This window comes from Dasypus novemcinctus, chromosome 7 (assembly GCF_030445035.2).
Source record: "Dasypus novemcinctus isolate mDasNov1 chromosome 7, mDasNov1.1.hap2, whole genome shotgun sequence".
Taxonomy (NCBI): Eukaryota; Metazoa; Chordata; class Mammalia; order Cingulata; family Dasypodidae; genus Dasypus; species Dasypus novemcinctus.
In genome coordinates, this window is record NC_080679.1 from 76537600 (window position 1) to 76556379 (window position 18780).

At 37.3% G+C, this 18780-nt stretch overlaps 1 non-coding gene across 1 annotated transcript; it reads left to right on the top strand.

The window, feature by feature from the left end:
- Window positions 1-6696: 6696 nt before the first annotated feature.
- Window positions 6697-6800, top strand: LOC111764726 (U6 spliceosomal RNA). The gene has a single exon (XR_002797268.1). It is a non-coding gene; the product is annotated as a U6 spliceosomal RNA (small nuclear RNA).
- Window positions 6801-18780: the final 11980 nt, after the last annotated feature.

The following is an 18780-nucleotide window of genomic DNA, read 5'->3' on the forward strand; positions in this document are numbered from 1 at the left end:
ATTATTTCCCCCATCCTCTTATTTTCAAATTTTCTCTAGTTTTACATAGGTCCTTATTGTGAGCTTTCTGTGAATTGCCTGTTTTATTTTTGTTTTTTATTTTAATTAAGGTGTTATAATTTTTCTCTATTTTTAGACACTCTATGTTCTGGATAGTAACCCTTAGTTACATTTGCTGCAAATATTTCTCCCAATCCTATTCTGTCCATTTAACTTTTAAAATAATATATTTTATTAGAAGTTTTTAGTTTTCTATTAAATCTGCCACTTTTCTCTTTTATGGCCTCTAGTCTTGTGTCATACTTGGAAAACATTCCAAAACACAACAATAAAAAAATACTCTATATTTTCCTATATTACTATTAGTTTTAGTTCCCATGTCATCTGAAATTTATATTTGCATGTGATATAAGGACATTCCTTTTTTTGAAAGGAAGTTGTCCCCTATCATGTATTCAATAATGTATCTTTCTCACTAATTAGAAATGCCATCTTTTTTTTTTCTCTCTCTCCCCTTCTCTCCCCCCTCACCAGTTAGTTGTCTGCTCTCTGTGTCCATTTACTGTGTGTTCTTCTGTGTCCGCTTGTATTCTTATCAGCAGCACTGGGAAACTCAGCCTCTTTTTTTGTTGTGTCATCTTGCTGTGTCACCTCTCTGTGTGTACGGCACCACTCCTGAGCAGGCTGCACTTTTTTTTTTTGCATGGAGTGGCTCTCCTTATGGGGCGCACCCCTTGTGCATGGGGTTCCCCTACATGGGGGACGCCCCTGCATGGCAGGGCACTCCTTGCGAGCATCAACACTGCATGTGGTCCAGCTCACCACACAGGTCAGGAGGCCCTGGATTTGAACCCTGGCCCTCCCATGTGGTAGGTGGACGTTCTATCAGTTGAGCCATATCCGCTTCCCAGAAATGCCATCTTTAACATAAAATTCTGAAATATATATGGACCTATTTTTGCCCTTTCCTTTCTGTTCCATTGAGATATTTGTTATTCTTGCACCAGTATCACAAGGTTGAATTACTATTGCTTTAAAATATGCAAGAGCATTTGGACCATCAGGTCCCTCTTCAATGTTCATTTTCAAAATTATCTTTTTTTTTTTTTTTAAAGAGGTACCAAGGACTGAACCCAGTCAAAATTATCTTGATTATTCTGACATTTCTCTTCCATATGAACTTTAGAACCAATATTTTCAAGTTCTATTTAAAAATCCTATTGGAAGAATGGAAATTTGTTGGTTATATAGATTAATTTTGGGAGATTTACTGATATCTTTAGAATACTAAGTCTTTCCATCTCAGGACTGTCCATTGTTTGGATTTCTTTAATGTCCTTGCTGTCGGTTTGAATCATGTCTCCCACAAAATCATGTTCAGGTCCAACCTCTGGGTCTTGTCGGAGTGGACCCATTGTAAATTGGATTTCTTGAAGATGTTCTCTCTGTTAAAGTGTGGCCTAATTGAATCAGGTTGGGATTTAAGCAGAATGAAATTTAGACACAGAGAGAAGCCATGGGAAGGAGCTAAAAGCTGGAAGTCAACAGAACCTGGAAGCGAAAGAAGATGCTGCCATGTGCATTGCCATATGTAAGCAAGGAACCTCAAAGATTGCCAGCCAGCCAGAAGATACCAATACTTGGAGGAAGCCAGCTTTCTAGCCTCTGAAATTGTGAGCCAATCATTTCCTCTTGCTTAGCCAACCCACTGTATATTTGTCTTAGCAGCTGAGAAACTAATACAATCCTTCAGTAAATTTTTATATTCTTTCTTAAGTAGGTTTTACACATTTATTAGCTTAGCTATAAACATTTTCATTCCTAATGTTAACAGAATTATTGCCTAATACATTTTCCTACTAATGTTACATACTGGAAAGATATTGATTTTTGTATGTTGGCATATATTCAGGCATCTTAAGAACTCTTATTTATTGTAATGATTTTCAGTTGGTTGTCTTGGATTTTTTCTCAGTTAAAATTATATGTGCAAATAGGCAAAGTTTTGTGTCCTTTTCAATATTTACCAACACCTTACCTTTCTTTAAGTATGACAGTTGCTATAGTTTTCTGGTATTCCTCATTGAGAGTTTTCTATTAGTCCTAGTGTATTTTGCATTGTTTTTCAAAACTAGGGAAGCGGACTTGGCCCGATAGATAGGATGTCCGCCTATCACACGGGAGGTCCGCATTTCAAACCCCGGGCCTCCCTGACCCGTGTGGAGCTGGCCCATGCACAGTGCTGATGTGCACAAGGAGTGCCCTGCCATGCAGGGGTGTCCCCCACGTAGAGGAGCCCCACGTGCAAGGAGTGGGCTTTGTAAGGAGAGCCGTCCAGTGTGAAAGAAAGTGCAGCCTGCCCAGGAATGGCGCCGCACACACATGGAGAGCTGACACAACAAGATGATGCAACAAAAAGAAACACAGATTCCTGGTGCCGCTAGTAAGGATAGAAGTGGTCACAGATGAACACACAGCGAATGGACACAGACAGCAGACAACTGGGGGAGGGGAGGGGGGAAGGGGAGAGAAATAAATAAAAAATAAATAAATAAAAAAAAACAACAAAACCTAGAAATAGGTATTAAATTTTACAAGTACTTTTCTTGGATCTATTGAGATAATCCTAAGATTTGTTTCTTTAATTTCTTAATGTGATTAATAATATGGGTAGATTTCCTAATACTGAAGTACTTTTTAAAATCTTAGGATAAAACTTGCTTGGCTATGGTATCTTAATCCTTTAAAGTATTATATTTAACTTTTGCATTTATGTCCGTCATAACTGAGATTGGCTTATTTTTGTTTGGGTTTTATGCTGTCTCCATCTGGTTTGGTGTTCACTATGTCCCATCTTTTTAAAAAGATTTATTTATTTATTTCTCTTCCCTCCCCCCACCCCCCTTGTCTGTTCTGTGTCTTATTTGCTGTATTCTTCTTTTGCCCGCTTCTGTTGTCAGTGGCATGGGAATCTGTGTTTCTTTTTTGTTGCGTCATCTTGTGTCAGCTCTCCGTGTGTGCAGCGCCATTCCTGGGCAGGCTGCACCTTTCATGCTGGGCGGCTCTCCTTATGGGGCGCACTTCTTACGCGTGGGGCTCCCCTACACGGGGACACCCCTGCGTGGCAGGGCACTCCTTGCGCGCATGGGCCAGCTGCACACGGGTCAAGGAGTCCTGGGGTTTGAACCGTGGACCTCCCATGTGGTCTTAAACACTGGGCCAAGTCCGCTTCCCTGGTTCCCATCTTTTTGTAGTGGCTGAAGTATCTGCTAAGTGAAGCTCTATAAATTGTGCCTTTAAACTGCTGCTGGGTTCTTATGTCTTCTTAGGGAGTAATCTGATTTTTTTTTTTTTTTTTTGAGGTACTGGGACTGGGGATTGAATTCAGGACCTTGTATATGTGAAGGCGGCGCTAAACCACTGAGCTACATTGGCTTCTCTTAGTTGTTTTTTTCATGTTTGTTTGGTTTTTAGGAAGTACCAGTGAGTGAACCTAGGATCTCTACGTGGGGAGCAGGCACTCAGCCACTTGACCTACATCTGCTCTGACTATCTTTTAAATTGATTTTATTATTGATTTAAGTTCTCTACATTTTCCGTAATTTTTTTTAATTTAAAGATTTATTTCATTTATTCTTTTCCCCTTCCCCCCTGTTGTCGGCTGTGTCCATATGCTGTGTGTTCTGCATCTGCTTGTGTTATCCTGCAGCACTGGAAAACTGCATCTTTTTTTTGTTGCATCATCTTGCTGCGTCAGCTCTCGGGTGCGGCACCACTCCTGGGTGGGCTGTTTTTTTACACGGGGTGGCTCTCCTTTCAGGGCACACTCCTTGCACATGGGGAACCCCTACGCGGGGACGCCCCTGCGTGGCATGGCACTCCTTGCGCATGGCAGCAGCAATACACATGTGTGGCCAGCTTACCACACAGGTCAGGAGGCCCTGGGTTTGAACCTTGGACCTCCCATGTAGTAGGTGGACGCCCTATCCATTGGGCCATATCCGTTTCCCTCAGTAATGTCCTTTTGAGCCTTTCCTCCTTCCTTATTAGATCCCATCCAGGATCATGTATTGAATTCATTGTCATTCACTTTAGCTACTTATTTAATTGTGGGAACCTACATACTACATAAACTTTCCCATTCTCAATCACTCCCAAGCATTACTATTCAATGGGATTAACCACATTCACAATATAGGGATACTCTCAACACCTTCGGTTACTAAAACTTTCCCATCTCCCCAAACAGAAAACCCATACCCATTATGCATTAACTCTTCATTCCCCCTGTCACTGGCAACCTGTACTTGGCTTTCTGTGTCTATAAGCTTGCATATCCTGATATTTTCTTTGTAGTTACCATAGGGCTTAAATATAACACCCTAAATCTGTAACAATCTTGTTTGCTTTTATAATATAATTTTTTATTTCCTCTTTACCCTGAGTTATTTGGAAGGGTATTTACAGACTTTCTTTCTGGCAAGACTTGAATTTTTATTTCAAAATTTAATTTACTGTGGTTAAAAAATATAACCACATCCAATTCTGTGAAGATATTCTGGTATTTTAGATCAATAATTTCTTTTAAAAACATTATACATTAAGCCAGTTAAAGTAAGTTTTACTAGTTTATTTTCTTAACATTGTTTTTTCCTACTTCATGTCTTCCCATTTCTTGGATCAATTTGTTATATTTCCAGACTATATTCTTGAATAATTCATTCAGAAAGGGTCCATGGATGACAATCTTTGAGCTCTCATACACCCGAAAATGTCTTTATTTTTTTACTCAGTAGCTGTAGAATTCTTGGTTCAAAGTCATTCACTCTCAGAACTTTGGAGACAATCACCATTGTCTTAAAACAAATATCACTACCTAGAAGCTTGATGCCAACAGTGTTAACTTGTACAGTCTGTTTTTTGGCCCCTGGATTTGACCTGTATCATCAGTATTTAAAATTTTGCCTCTGCAACTCTGCAATCAAAAGATTTTTGCCACTTCAGCTCTAAATCTGTATTTTTCTCCCTACATTCCGTTTTTCATCCCGTTAGATACTAGAATTGCTGGACCAAAATCATTTCCTTTAGCTTTTTCATTTAAGGATGGATACTTTTTCTATCTCTACTTCTAGGTTGAGTGATAGAGTAACTGGAGATTCTCCTTGTAATATTCCAGCTCACAGGTTTGCTCTTCAATTTTATCAACTTTCTATTTTTTATTTCTCTCACGCCCCTCCCCCCATCTGCTCTCTGTGTCCATTCGTGTTCTTCTGTGATCGCTTCTATCCTTATCAGCGGCACCAGAAATCTGTTTCTTTTTGTTGCGCCATCTTGTTGTGTCAGCTCTCCGTGTGTGTGCAGCACCATTCTTGGGCAGGCTGCACTTTCTTTCGTGCTGGGCGACTCTCCTTATGGGGCGCACTCTTTGCATGTGGGGCTCCCCTACGCGGGGGATACCCCTGTGTGGCACGGCACTGCTTGTGCACGTCAGTACTGAACACGGGCCAGCTCCACACGGGTCAAGGAGGTCTGGGGTTTGAACTGTAGACCTCCCATGTGGTAGGCGGATGCCCTATCCATTGGGCCAAGGCCACCTTCCCTTTATCAACTCTTAATATTCAGGTCATCTGTTTTGCCTTTTTTAGCAATCATAATTTCAATATGTAATATTAATTGGTTCTTTAATAATCTGTACTTATTTCATGGCTATTGTATCCTCTTCAATGCCTTTGGAATAGTAAATATACTTATTTGATGTCTTTCATCTGCCCTAACATTTGTGTAGGTTTTTGCTTGTGGCTTTTCTTCAAATGTGTTGGTTTTTCATATTGGTAATTTGTTGAGTTGCTCATGTTTGTATTCAAGAGCCTTGTTTTGTAGATGCTGTTTTTATCAAAACTTGTGATGGAAGGGGTGCTAACAGTAGGGGATATGCCAATATTTTGCATCTGGGAATAGTCAAGTTTAAGCAAGTATCTAGAAGCATTCCCCTGCTTTTCCAGTTCTAATGGCTCTACCCACTGTTAGGTTATAGGCTAGGTATAGATGTCCTTTCCTTACACTTAGCTCATAATTGGGGAACTGGATTTGCTTAGCTATTCTGAATCAGCCCTCTAATGACTTACCCTGCATAGGACACCAGGCACCCTAATGCTGTTTCTATATGCTGGCCTTTTTTGGATTGTGAATGCAGCTTGTTTTATTTGCCTATAGTCCTGATCTCATCAGCTTTTTATCTTTTTGGCATTTCTCAAATAGGCCTCTCTTTTCAGTGCTCTTATTTTTCTTCTGTTTTAGCATTCTGTCAGATTTTAAGGGATTTAGTGTTCCAAAGAATAGTAGATGCTTCTGTTGCGATCTTGATCCAATCTCACTAAGACCACTTTTAAACAAAGCAACCCTCTGTAGTCTTTCTCCTGATCTAGTTGTTAATTTCCTTTAAAAGGAGCAGTGTTGGAGTGGCTCCTGGGATGTTCCAGTCCTTACAAAATGTACCAGACTACTAGCCATTCACAGAAAATGCTACTTACAAGGTTTTGTTGAAATATCAGCTTTTTTCCTTCTGCCTGCTCACAGGCAAGATTTTGATAAACCTATCAATACTTAAAAAGCAAGTCCTAGCAATGAATATTTTTAGAGGTCATGAAGTAACAGTATTCAGTGATAACCAACTGCATTAAAGAGATAACTGATAAGGTGCTTGCTTCAGTAGCATATATACTAAAACTGTAACTATACAGAGATTAGCATGGTCTCTGTGCAAGGATGACAAGCAAATTGGTGAAGCATTCCTTATTTTTACTCACTAATCAGATCCAACAACGCATTAGAAGAATTACTCATTATGATCAAGTGGATTTTATCCCAGGCATGCAAGGGTGTCATTCAACACAAGGAAATCAATCAGTGTGAAACACCACAGTAATAAATCAAAGAAAAAACACATGATCATCTCGATTGACACAGAAAAGGCATCTAACAAAATCCAGCATCCTTTCTTGACAAAAACACTCTAAAAGATAGGAACTGAAGGAAACTTTCTCAACATGATAAAGGGCATATATGAAAAACCCACAGCTAACACTGTACTCAATGGTGAAAGATTGAAAGTTTTCCTGCTAATATCGGGAATAAGACAAGGATGCCCACACTGTTGTTCAATATAGTGCTAGAGGTTCTAGCTTGAACAAGAAAAATAAAAGACATCCAAATTGGAAAGGTAAAAGTAAAACTCTGCTATTCGCAGATGATCCTATACTTAGAAAGTCCCTAAAAATCTACAACAGACCTACTGGCACTAATAAATGAGTTCAGCAGACTGGCAGGATACAAGATTAATATGCAAAAATCAGTAGTGTTTCTATACACTAGTAATAAGCAATTTGAGGAGGAAGTAAGGAGAAAAATTCCATTTACAATAGTGACTAAAAGGGAGCAGGTGTAGCTCAGAGGTTGAGTGCCTTCTTCCCACATACAAGGTCCTGGGTTCAATCTCCGGTACCTCAAACAAAACCAAAAACAATAGTGGCTAAAAAAATACAATATTCAGGAATAAACTTAACAAGGACATAAAGCACTTGTATTCAGGAAACTATAATGCATTGCTGAAAGAAATCAAAGAAGACCTAAATAAAAGGAAGAACATTCAGTGTCCATGGATTGGAAGACTATTGTTAAGATGTCAGTTCTACCTAAATTGACATATAGAGTCAATGCAATCCCAATTAAAAAATCTAATAGCCTTTTAAAAAAGAAACGGAAAAGTCAATTATCACATTTATTTGGAAGGATAAGGGGCTCCCTATTTAGCCAGAAACATCTTAAAAAGGAAGAACAAAGTTGGAGGACTCTCACTTCCAAACTTTAAATCGTATTACCTAGCTAGAGTAGTAAAAACAGCATGGTACTGGCATAAAGAAACAGGACCACTATCTCACGCCTTATACAAAAATTAACTTGAAATGGATCAAGGACCTAAATATAAAAGCCTAGAACTATAACATTCCTAGGAGAAAATGTAGGGAAACATCTTCAAGACCTGGTGGTAGGTGGTTTTTTAAACCATATTACCTCGAGAGCATGAGCAACTGAAGAAAAAAATGGATAAATGGGATCTCCTCAAATTTTAACACTTTTGTGATTCAGAGGACTTTGTCAGGGCAGCCTACTGAATGGGAGATAATAATTGGAAAACACATCTCCAATAAGGGTTTGATTTCCATGTTATATAAAGAGATCATACAACTCAACAATAAAACAGCAAGCAATCCAATTAAAAAATGGGCAAAAGACTTAAGACATTCCTCCAAAGAAGAAATACAAATGGTGAAAAAGCACATGAAAAAAATGTTCAGTATTACTAGCTATTAGGGAAATGCAAATCAAAACTACATCATATCTCTCACCTCATAGAAAGGTCAGTAAAAAATAGAAAACAAGTGCTGAAGAGGATGTGGAGAAATAGGAACACTCCTTCATTGTTGGTGGGAATGTAGAATAGTGCAGCCTCTGTAGAAGACAGTTTGGCAGTTCCTCAGGAAGCTAAACATACAATTGTTGTATGATATAGCAATCCCTCTACTAGGAATATGTCCAGAAGAACTGAAAACAGTGATAAGGACAGACATTTGCATACTGATGTTCAAAGCGGCATTATTCACAATTACCAAAAGATGGAAATAACCGGAGTATCCATCAACCAATATATACAATGAAATACCTGCTGCTGTGAGAAGAAATGAAATTGGGACACATACGTTAATATGAATGAGCCTTAAAAACACTAATCTAAGTGAAACAAGCCAGACAAAAAGGATAAATATTATATAAAATATGAACCAAATATGACAAATTCATGGAGTTAAAACCTAGTGAATAGGTTACCAGGAGATAGGATGAGGGCCAAGAAAGGGTACTGATGCTTAATGCATGTAGAATTTTTAATTAGCTTGACTGTAAAAGTGTGTAAATGGATAGAGTTGATGGTCTAACACATTTTAGGAAGCATAACTAACATTGCTGATACATAAATGGGATTGTGGTTGAAAGAGGAAGTATAGGGATGTAAATGTCAATTGAAAGAAAGAGAATAATCTAGGGATTGAATACCACAGTGAGCCTGGAGGGGATGAGGATTGTGGTTAATAGTACAAATGTAAGAATGTTCTCCTATGAAATAGAACAAATATATGTTACTATTACAAGGTGGTAAGAATACGGTGATGCATGGGAAAAATATAATTAATGTAACTTAGACTACAGTTAACAGCAATATTGTAATCTTGCATCAATGTCAAAGAAAGTACTAAATCAATGCTAAGGGTCATACATTCCATAGAGGGGTATTGGATTCTTTCTTTTGGACTAAGGAAAACACTCCACAACTTTGTGATGAAAGTGAGAGCTACTACTGAGTGTACACTTTGGACAGACTATACAAGGTATGGGACTATATAACACAGTGAACCATTGGTGGAAGATGGACTGTGGTTAACAGTACAAATATGAGAGTGTTCTTTCATGAACTAGAAAAAATGTATAATACTAATATAATCTGTTAATAGTAGGGGGTGTATGGAAAAAATATACCAAATGTAAGCTATGGGCCACAGTTAGTGGTAGTAGTCTGATGATGTTCTTTCATAAGCTGTAACGGATGTTCCACAACGATGTAAGGTGTTGGTGGAGGGGTGATGTATGGAAATTCTGAACATTATGCATGAGTGTTTTGTAAGCTCACAACTTCTCTAATAAAATATATATATATGTATATATATAAAACTAGGAATATAATAATATTTTAGAAAATGATTCAGCCAACAAATTAGATAATCTAGACAAAATAACCAAACCTGTCTCAAGAATAGAAAATCTCAAAAAGTCTTTAAAAGGTACAGAGATTAAGTCAATAATAAAAAACCCTCCACTAAAGAAAAGGCCAGGACCAGATGGCTTCACTGGTGAATTCTAACAAACATTTAAAGAAGAATTAACACCAGTTTTCAAAACTCTTTCAAAGAATTCAAGAACAGAGAATACCTCCTTTTCAATCTATGAGGCTGGCATTACTCTGATACCAAAGCATGATAAGAAAATCACAAGAAAATTACAACCCAATTTCCCTTATGAAAATAGATGCAAAAATCCTTAACAAAATATTAGCAAACCAACTCCAACAGCATATTAAAAAGATTATTCACTATGCCAAGTGGGATATATCCCAGGAACACAAGGGTGGTTCAACTATGAAAATCAATGTAATATATCATTTAAATAGAATGAAGCAGGGAAAAAAACCATGATTATCTCAATAGATTCAGAAAAGGCATTTGACAAAATCCAGCACCCTTTATTCATAAAAACACTTGGGAAACTAGGAATATTTCAACACGATAAAGGCCACTTACAAAAACCCCACAGCTAATATCAGACTTAATGGTAAAAGACTCATAGCCTTCTCCTTAATTTCAGGAACAAGACAAGGATGCTCGCTTTCATGATTGCTACTAAATGTAGTAAAAATTCTAGCTAGAGCAAGTAGGCAAAAAAAAGAAAAGGTATCTAAATCAGAAAGGAAGACGTAAAACTATCAGTAGACAACATGATCTGAGATATAGAAAGCCCAAAGGGAGCCACAGGAAAACTGGTAGAGCTAATTAATAATTTCAGCAAAGTGGTGGAATGCAAGATCAACACACGAAAACAATCTGTTTCCTATACATTAGCAATTAACCCCAAAAGGAAATTAAGAAAACAATTCCATTTGCAATAGCATCTAAAAGTATAAAATAATTAGGAATAAATTTTACCAAGGATATAAAAGACTTACACACTGATAACTACAAAACACTGTGAAAGAACTTTTAAAGATCTGAATAAATGTTAAGACATCCCATGTTCATGGAATGGAAAACTCAATATTGTCACAATATTAGTATTACCCAAAGTGATCTAAAAATTAAGTGTAATTCATATGAAAAACTCCAGCAGCCTTTTTTGCAGAAATGAAAAAGCCAATTCTGAAATTCATGTGGGACTGCAAGGGGACTGAACTGCCAGAACAATTTTGAAAAATAAGGACAAAGTTGGAGAACTCACACATTCTGACTGCAAATTGTACTTCAGACCGACAGTAATCAAAACAGTATGGTGCTGGCATAAAGAGACCAATGGAACAGAACTGAAAGTCTAGAAATAGACCTCACATATCTATGGTGACCTGACTTTTTAAACTTATTTCTTTTTTTCATTTAACTATTTTTAAAGAGGTTTTAGATAATAAAGAAGTTACATAAAAAATACAGGGGATTCTCATACACCCCGTCTTCTCCCCCTCTCACATTTTGTGAATTGTTTTTTTGAGGTACTGTGGCTTGAATGTGGGACTTCGTACATGTGAAGCTGGCTCTCAGCCACTGAGCTACACCTGCTCCCCGAGCGAAATGATTTTTTGATAAGGGTGCTAAGTACATGCAGTGAGGAAAGAACAGTCTTTTCAACAAATGGAATTGGGAAAACTGGATATCCACATGCAAAAGAATGAATCAGACCCCCTTCCTCACACTATATACAAAAATTAATTTGAAATGGATCAAGGAACTAAATAAAAGAGCTAAAACCATAAAACACTTAGGTGATAAAATAGAGTCAAACCTGGAATTTGGCCATGGGCTCATAGATCTAATAACAAAAGCATGAACACCAAAAGAAGCAACAGATAAAAATGACTTCATTAAAATTAAAAACTTTACATCAAGAAGGTGAAAAGACAACTTGCAGAATGGGACAAAATATTTGCAGACCATACAATGGATAAGGGCTTAATATCCAGAATATATAAAGAAGTCTTATAATACAGTACCAAAAAGACAACTCAATTAAAAAAATGGGCAAGGACTTGAATAAACATTTCCCCAAGAAGATACCCAAATGACCAATAAGCACAAGAATAAGCTCAACATCTTTAACAGGGATATGCAAATCATAACCACAATGAAATACCACTTCACACTCACAAGGACGGCTATTACTTCAGCAGAAAATAACAAGTGCTGAAGAAGATGTAGAGAAACGGGAACTCTAGCACACTGCTAGGAATGTAAAATGGTGCAGCCACTGTGGAAAGCAATATGGTGATTTCTCAGAAAGTTAAAATATAGAATTACCGTATGACCCAGCAATTCTACTTCTAGGTATATATCCAAAGAAAATGAAAAAAAAAAACAGGTCTCAAAAAACATCTATGTTTATAGCAGCATTATTTACAATAATCAAAAGGTGTAAACAACCTAAGTGTCTATCAACAAGTGAATGGATAAACAAAATGTGGTACATACATACAATGGAATACTATTTGGCCCTAAGAAAGAATGACGTCTGAGGCATGCTACAACATTGGAAGAATCATGAAAATTACTATGCTCAGTGAAATAAGACACATAAGAACAAATGTTGTATGTCACTTATGTTATATCTAGAGATAGCACATCCAGGCACAGAAAGTAGATGGGGAAGGGAGGAAGGAGTTTATGTTTGGTGGATAGAGTGTGTGTAAACAAAATCAATTTTTTTAAAAAGTGAAGAGAGACCCAATTCTCCACTGGATTTGATTTGAAAACTAAGGCACTTTCTGGGGAAAGAAAAAGATTCAAGTGACTAAGAGAAAAGGAAGGTACCTGGGACCATAACATTTCCTTTCCAAATATCTCGCCTTCTACGGCTATGTGGGACACTTTCCCAGGTTCATCTTCTGGGGAGCACACCATTAAATCTAGGGCACACCACTAAATCTGAAGAGTGGCCCAAGAGCAACTATCTGCAGGGACAAAATTTAGGCACGTAGCCTGAGGTGTTATATAGAGCTGGCAGAAGAGAGCAGGGGGTCATGTGTGTGTGCGGGAGGTGCTGCCACTTTCTGGCATGGAATTCTGAGAAGTCTGAGAATTCTAAATTCCGAGCTGGACTTGTATGTTGCTGTAAAGGTATATTTGTCAAGATAGACTAGAACATTAATAGCGTGTAGCTTGGTTTATAATGTTGAAACATTAATATTTATTGCCTCAGGGCTGCAAATGTTAGGTGAGAGCCTAGGAAGGAAAAAGGTTAGTGATTCCAAAGTGGATTCAGGCAGTGTGCTAACAGTGGTGGCATAATGGGGTCTTGCTTAGTTGAAGTCAAGTCAGAGTTACTGCCATCCTCTCTAGCCAGCTGAAACTTAGTCTTATATCTAACCTGTTTCTTCCAGTAGATTGAGTCAACCTGGACAGCAGTAAAAAGTTCTAAAATCACTTGAGTTCCTAGAAGCCAAAAGACTAGTCCTAACTCATCCCCTTTCTTCGAGTTGCTTTACGGCTTTTCAAGCATGTGGCACTGTGCTTATCTGAATTTTGAAAAATGACTTATTGGTTGACTAAGAAAAAAAAAAAAAAGGCAGTGTAGGAGAGTGGTTAAGAACACAGATCTAAAATCAGACTGCCTAGGTTTAGTTCCTAGTTTGTAAGTCAATGTCCCCAAGCCCAGTGATTGTTGTTCCTGGCTTACAGGAGCTCAATGAGAACCCATTATGGGCATCACTTCCCAACTTCATGTTCAGTGTTATCACACGGATAATTTGTAATTGGCCATGGTGGGAATATTTACACCATGGAAACTGGCTATAAATCAGGTTCACAGAAATTGGTCCAAATCAGTTTCTTTTAAAAAGTATTAATTTTAATAGTTTCTACATCACAGGTACTAGATTAAATGAGAATGTGTGAAATACTTATCCTATACAATCACTTAGCAAATGGTCAATAAATGCTAGCACTAGTATTACATGCTCAGAAGGTACAAAGGCCAGTTCTTTATGAGGCAGAAGAAATGATAACTTTGGAAATAGTAGAGTTTTAATGTTCTGGTGCATAAGCTCTCACATCACTCCAAGTTGTTTCTTTGAAACCTATTATTGGTTTTGTGGTCTCTCTCAGTAACAGAATAAAAAAGCTAAGAAAAGGATTGGAAGAGAATTCTACCCAGTCAAGCCAGAGGAGCCCTGTTGATAAGCAGAAGTGTCAGCACAGATATCTGAATTTATAAAAGCCTATTTTTAACCTCTAACAGCTGGAAGATAAGAGTCAATCAACTTGGAGTTACTGACCATCAGTTACTGAACCTGTTAAAATTTATTTACTCACTGTCTCCCAGGATAGCAATGTCCAATACATGTGTGATGCTTCACTGTTTACCATTTTGACACATATTATCACTTAATTCTTGTAACTACCTGGTGAAGTAATAAGGAAATAGATTTATATAGAGGTGAAGCAATTTGTCCAGAGATACTTAACTGAGTTTTAGCATAAATTGACTAGCCCAAAGGTGTTATGAGCTAGAAATGCAAATCTCAGGACCACCATGTTTTGAACAGGTTTATCTACTAACCAAACATCACTCAATACCTTCCTCTCTGTTGCTATATTTCCCACTAAAGCACAAACCTTGACATTCAATTCGCCTATAAGGACTTTTGATCCATGTAAATGTATGATTCCAGTTATGCTTTTGAAAACACTACTATTATTCCAAAATTTATTTTATAGCAGAGGGGATGAAGGACTTGCCTAAGATGAAGGGCAGAAAAACTCAGGGGCTGTCTACTTTCTATCACACTTTACCTCTTAACTGATTTTCAGCACACAAGAGTCTCTTTTCTCAATTGATACAAATACTCAAGTAGCTCCTCAGTGTCAGGAGGATTAAACTGAGCCTCTGAAAGGCAAAGAGTTTCCCTAAATCCATCTCACAATCTTTAGTGTACTTTTAAATTCATGATTGTATCAAATGTTATTGAAATAGAGGCCCATTAATAAGGGCCTAATTATTTTTAGCAAGTTTCTTTCTCAATTGTTATTCATTATATCAGGTTTTCAATAGTTGTTGGAATGAATATTTTGAGTACAATGAGAAAGCAGGGATATGCTAACCCAGATCTGAGTTAGATTAAAGCTATTCCTGTAGGACCAATTTCAGGGCTTCCTCTATGCCTGACAGCCACACAGATCCCCAAGGACCAAAATTCCAACTTGTTTTGATCATCTTCCCACAATGAGCAAGCTAATTCCAAGGGAACTGACTAGGGAAGTGTGAGGTACTGCATAAATTCTAACAGTTTAACAACTGTTCTCCAGATTTTATAGAAATGATTAATTCCAGTTCTACTATGTAGCTGTCTAGTCTTCAACTAAATTTGTCATTATTCCAACTCCTCTTTTCTAGGGCTCCAGATATCTCAGACTGTGTTTTGTAAGTAACGAACAGCTGAGTATAGGCTGGAAATTCAGAGTGGGTCATTTTTTCCCCTACTCAACAAATTTGTAATTTTACCATAGAATGTAAGGCAAAAAACTTTTCTAAGAAAAGTATTACTAAGGACAATTAACATTTTCCCTCAGTTTGCTGCTGCGTCTAAACATCTAAGGGTTTAAATTATGTGATGTGATTGCTTAGAATTAGAAAAAAATAATTTGTTGAACACCAAGCAACTTAATTGTTAGAAGATGAGCTCTTGTTATTCTCCAGATGGCTACACAGAACGGTCTCTCTCAGTTCTAGTATTCTTTAAAAACAAGAACAAAAACAACAACAAAAAAAAATTTACAAGGGTCTTCATTTCATGCACTCTTCATAGAAAGCAGTTATTTTCCTCATGTCAGATAAGAAAATTGATCCTTTTCCTAGGTTACATTCCTGGTAATGGGGTGTCTGTGTGGGGGAGAATCAGGAATAGACCTTGGGTCTTTTAAGCCCAGTGTTTTTTCTCTCATTTGCCAGGTTGCCCTTAAGTATAAGAAAGTTTGTCCCAAACCATTTCCATTACTTTGTCAAGAAAAAAAAATTTTTTTTTTCACAAAAGATAAAATTACTTGCCATCAAAAAGACTTACAGGTGGTATACCTGATTTCTAGAGCATATTCAGTGGTCCGTAGGTGTGTTCTACACTCCATACAATCACTGCCCTACAGCTTTCTGACCAAATCAAGTACATTAAAAGACAAGTAGGATAATACATTACCAGAGACTTGAATAAGTGACTTCACAAAGTGAAATAGACCTTTCCGAAAGCTTACCTGAGTGCAAGCTGTTCCATCCTCTGACTGGGAACTGGTAATGGAATATTAAGAAGCCAAAACTGAGATTCCTGCTGTGAAACTAACAACACAAAATACTGTAATTTTATAAAAGTTTATAAAAGATTGCTGATTGGCTTTGTTGAAACTATCAGTGGCTAGCAGCTACATACTGAAAACTTAAATACCTGAAATCCATTCAAGATAAGAAGTTGCAGAATTGTTAACATGGCAAGCAGAAAGATAATCTATACATTTAAAGTCCAACAAAAGGTTGGAGAGCATTGGCCTATTGTGAAATGTATTACAATGTGAAGACTATTCAGTATTCTAGGGAAGCGGATTTGGCTCAACTGATAGAGCATCTGCCTACCACATAGAGGTTCAGGGTTCAAACCCAGGGCCTCCTGACCCGTGTGATGAGTTGGCCCATGCACAGTGCTGATGTGTGCAAGCAGTGCCGTGCCACGCACAGGTGTCCCCCGCGTAGGGGAGCCCCACGTGCAAGGAGTGCGCCCTGCAAGGAGAGCCTCCCCATGCGAAAAAGCTCAGCATGGTCAGGTGTGGTGCTACACACACACAGAGCTGACACAGCAGGATGATGCAGCAATATGACGCAACAAGAGACACAGATTCCCAGTGCCACTGACAAGGATGCAAGCAGACACAGAAGAACACACAGTGAATGGACACAACGGGAGGAGGGGAGTAGAGGGTGATTAAAAAATAATCCTAAACAAAACAAAGTCTTCCAGTTGCCATTCTGGTTAAGATTATAGGGTCGTTTTCTAAAATAAACTCCATAAGGTTTTTTTATATGTGAAAATGATTTGACAAATATACCCAGTACAAGCAAGTTATTACTTTTATGGAGCAATAAGACCGAAGAAATTGGTTAAAGTAATGTTCTTTATTGTAACTCTCCACTTCAACATATTGAACGCGGATGTTGTTTTACTCTTGCCTTTGTGTTCCAATTCTTTGGTAGGACTAGAAGCCCCCAGAATCTGTAAATCAGATCTCTTAAGTTATAATTTCCCAGTACTTTTTGATGAATCAAAAATAAGGTTATACTACGGCATATTTTCCCCAAAGTTTTTAAAAGTCCCTATGCCTAGTCATTAATTAGCTACACTTTGGCAGGAAATAACCCCTTTTCTTGCCTCTACGTAGCTTGAATGCAAATAAAACAAAACAAAAAACCCCTAAAACATTGCAATGGGAACCAATCACTACATTATCAAAAGCAGCAAAGCCCATGGATTTTTAATCTAGACTTATGCCTTAGATTCAGGCATACCACCACCTTGAATGCCATGTCCTGCTTGAAACAACTTGATTCTCACAGCATTTGAGCACCTGAAGCCATACCTGGAACTCCATTATCTCTGACATACACCTAGTTATATAGCTATTTATTATTTATTTACTGTGACATTTAGAAAATATAATATCAATGGGCTGAAATACTGGAGTTTAGTAATAGAAAAGATGTTTAGAAATACACTGTGTAACAGAAAGGAAAGAGAAAAATCATGTTTCAAACCAGATTTGCATTCAAGGCCTTCCTTCATATGGCTCAGGTGGTGGAGGTTCCAATCTATCATCCGTACTAGTACAAAACAGAATGAATATTCTTATAACATGGAAAGACTAAAATCATCCCCCAAACTACTTTCCTTTAGTTGATCCCCCTAAGTTCCAAGCCACCTAATTCCTTCAAGATGCAGTATCTCAGCTTTGCTGTAACATTTTATATGAAAAGATTTTTAAAACTTTGCAGGGAACTGGACCTATAAATAGGAAGATAGCTTTTGTCAGTGAAGTTGGTTTAAATGATAAATACTATAATCTCAATGGGTTGTGGCATTATTTAAAAATGACATCAAAGCTTTATTGCAGGTTAATTACTGTCTGCAAAACAGTACTCTTCTTCAACAGAAACAAGGGTAACAATCTTTAAACCATTCAAAAAGAAAAAGTCAAACAACAAACAAAAAATAACTTAGATTCTATGCTTTTTTCCTGCTTAGAAAAAAATGTGTAATGTATGATAAAAAATACAGCACAAATTTCTGTAGTGGGATATTTTTTCAAATTTATAAGGTGTTCATCTCTAAAAATATAAAGAGCTGTGATAAACTTTTCTCATCAGCTTAATCTTGTTAGAAGATATTACACCAGCAGTGACAAGCCCTATATTTTCTCTTTGGTATTGTATTATAGCATCGACCTTACAGGCATTTCTCTACAATTATAATCACGTGTTCCTAAAAAATGTAAGCTAAAGGTGAATTTAGCAAAGGTCAGTTTCTGAAGGTGAAGTGGAGGAGTTATTCCCAAAAAGCAAAAACTCTTTAGTGATAAGTATTTGCAAAATACTTACCAATTTTATTCTTTTCTTTCACAATGGAACACATCAACTTGAGTCCAATAAGCATCTAATTTACTGCATCTTTTGATTTCCACCTTATGTCTTAACACATTTTTCCTTTTTCTTGTCTTTTTACAAACTAAGGGCAAATTACAATATAATAAATATTACAATGGTTACATGAAACTTTTCTAAACAAAGACAGCATGACCCTGCTAAAACTGAACTTTTGACTCACAGACATTGCTACTGTGAGATAACTTGAGATGTTTGCCTGCTGACAAAAAGTTTATCTTTGGT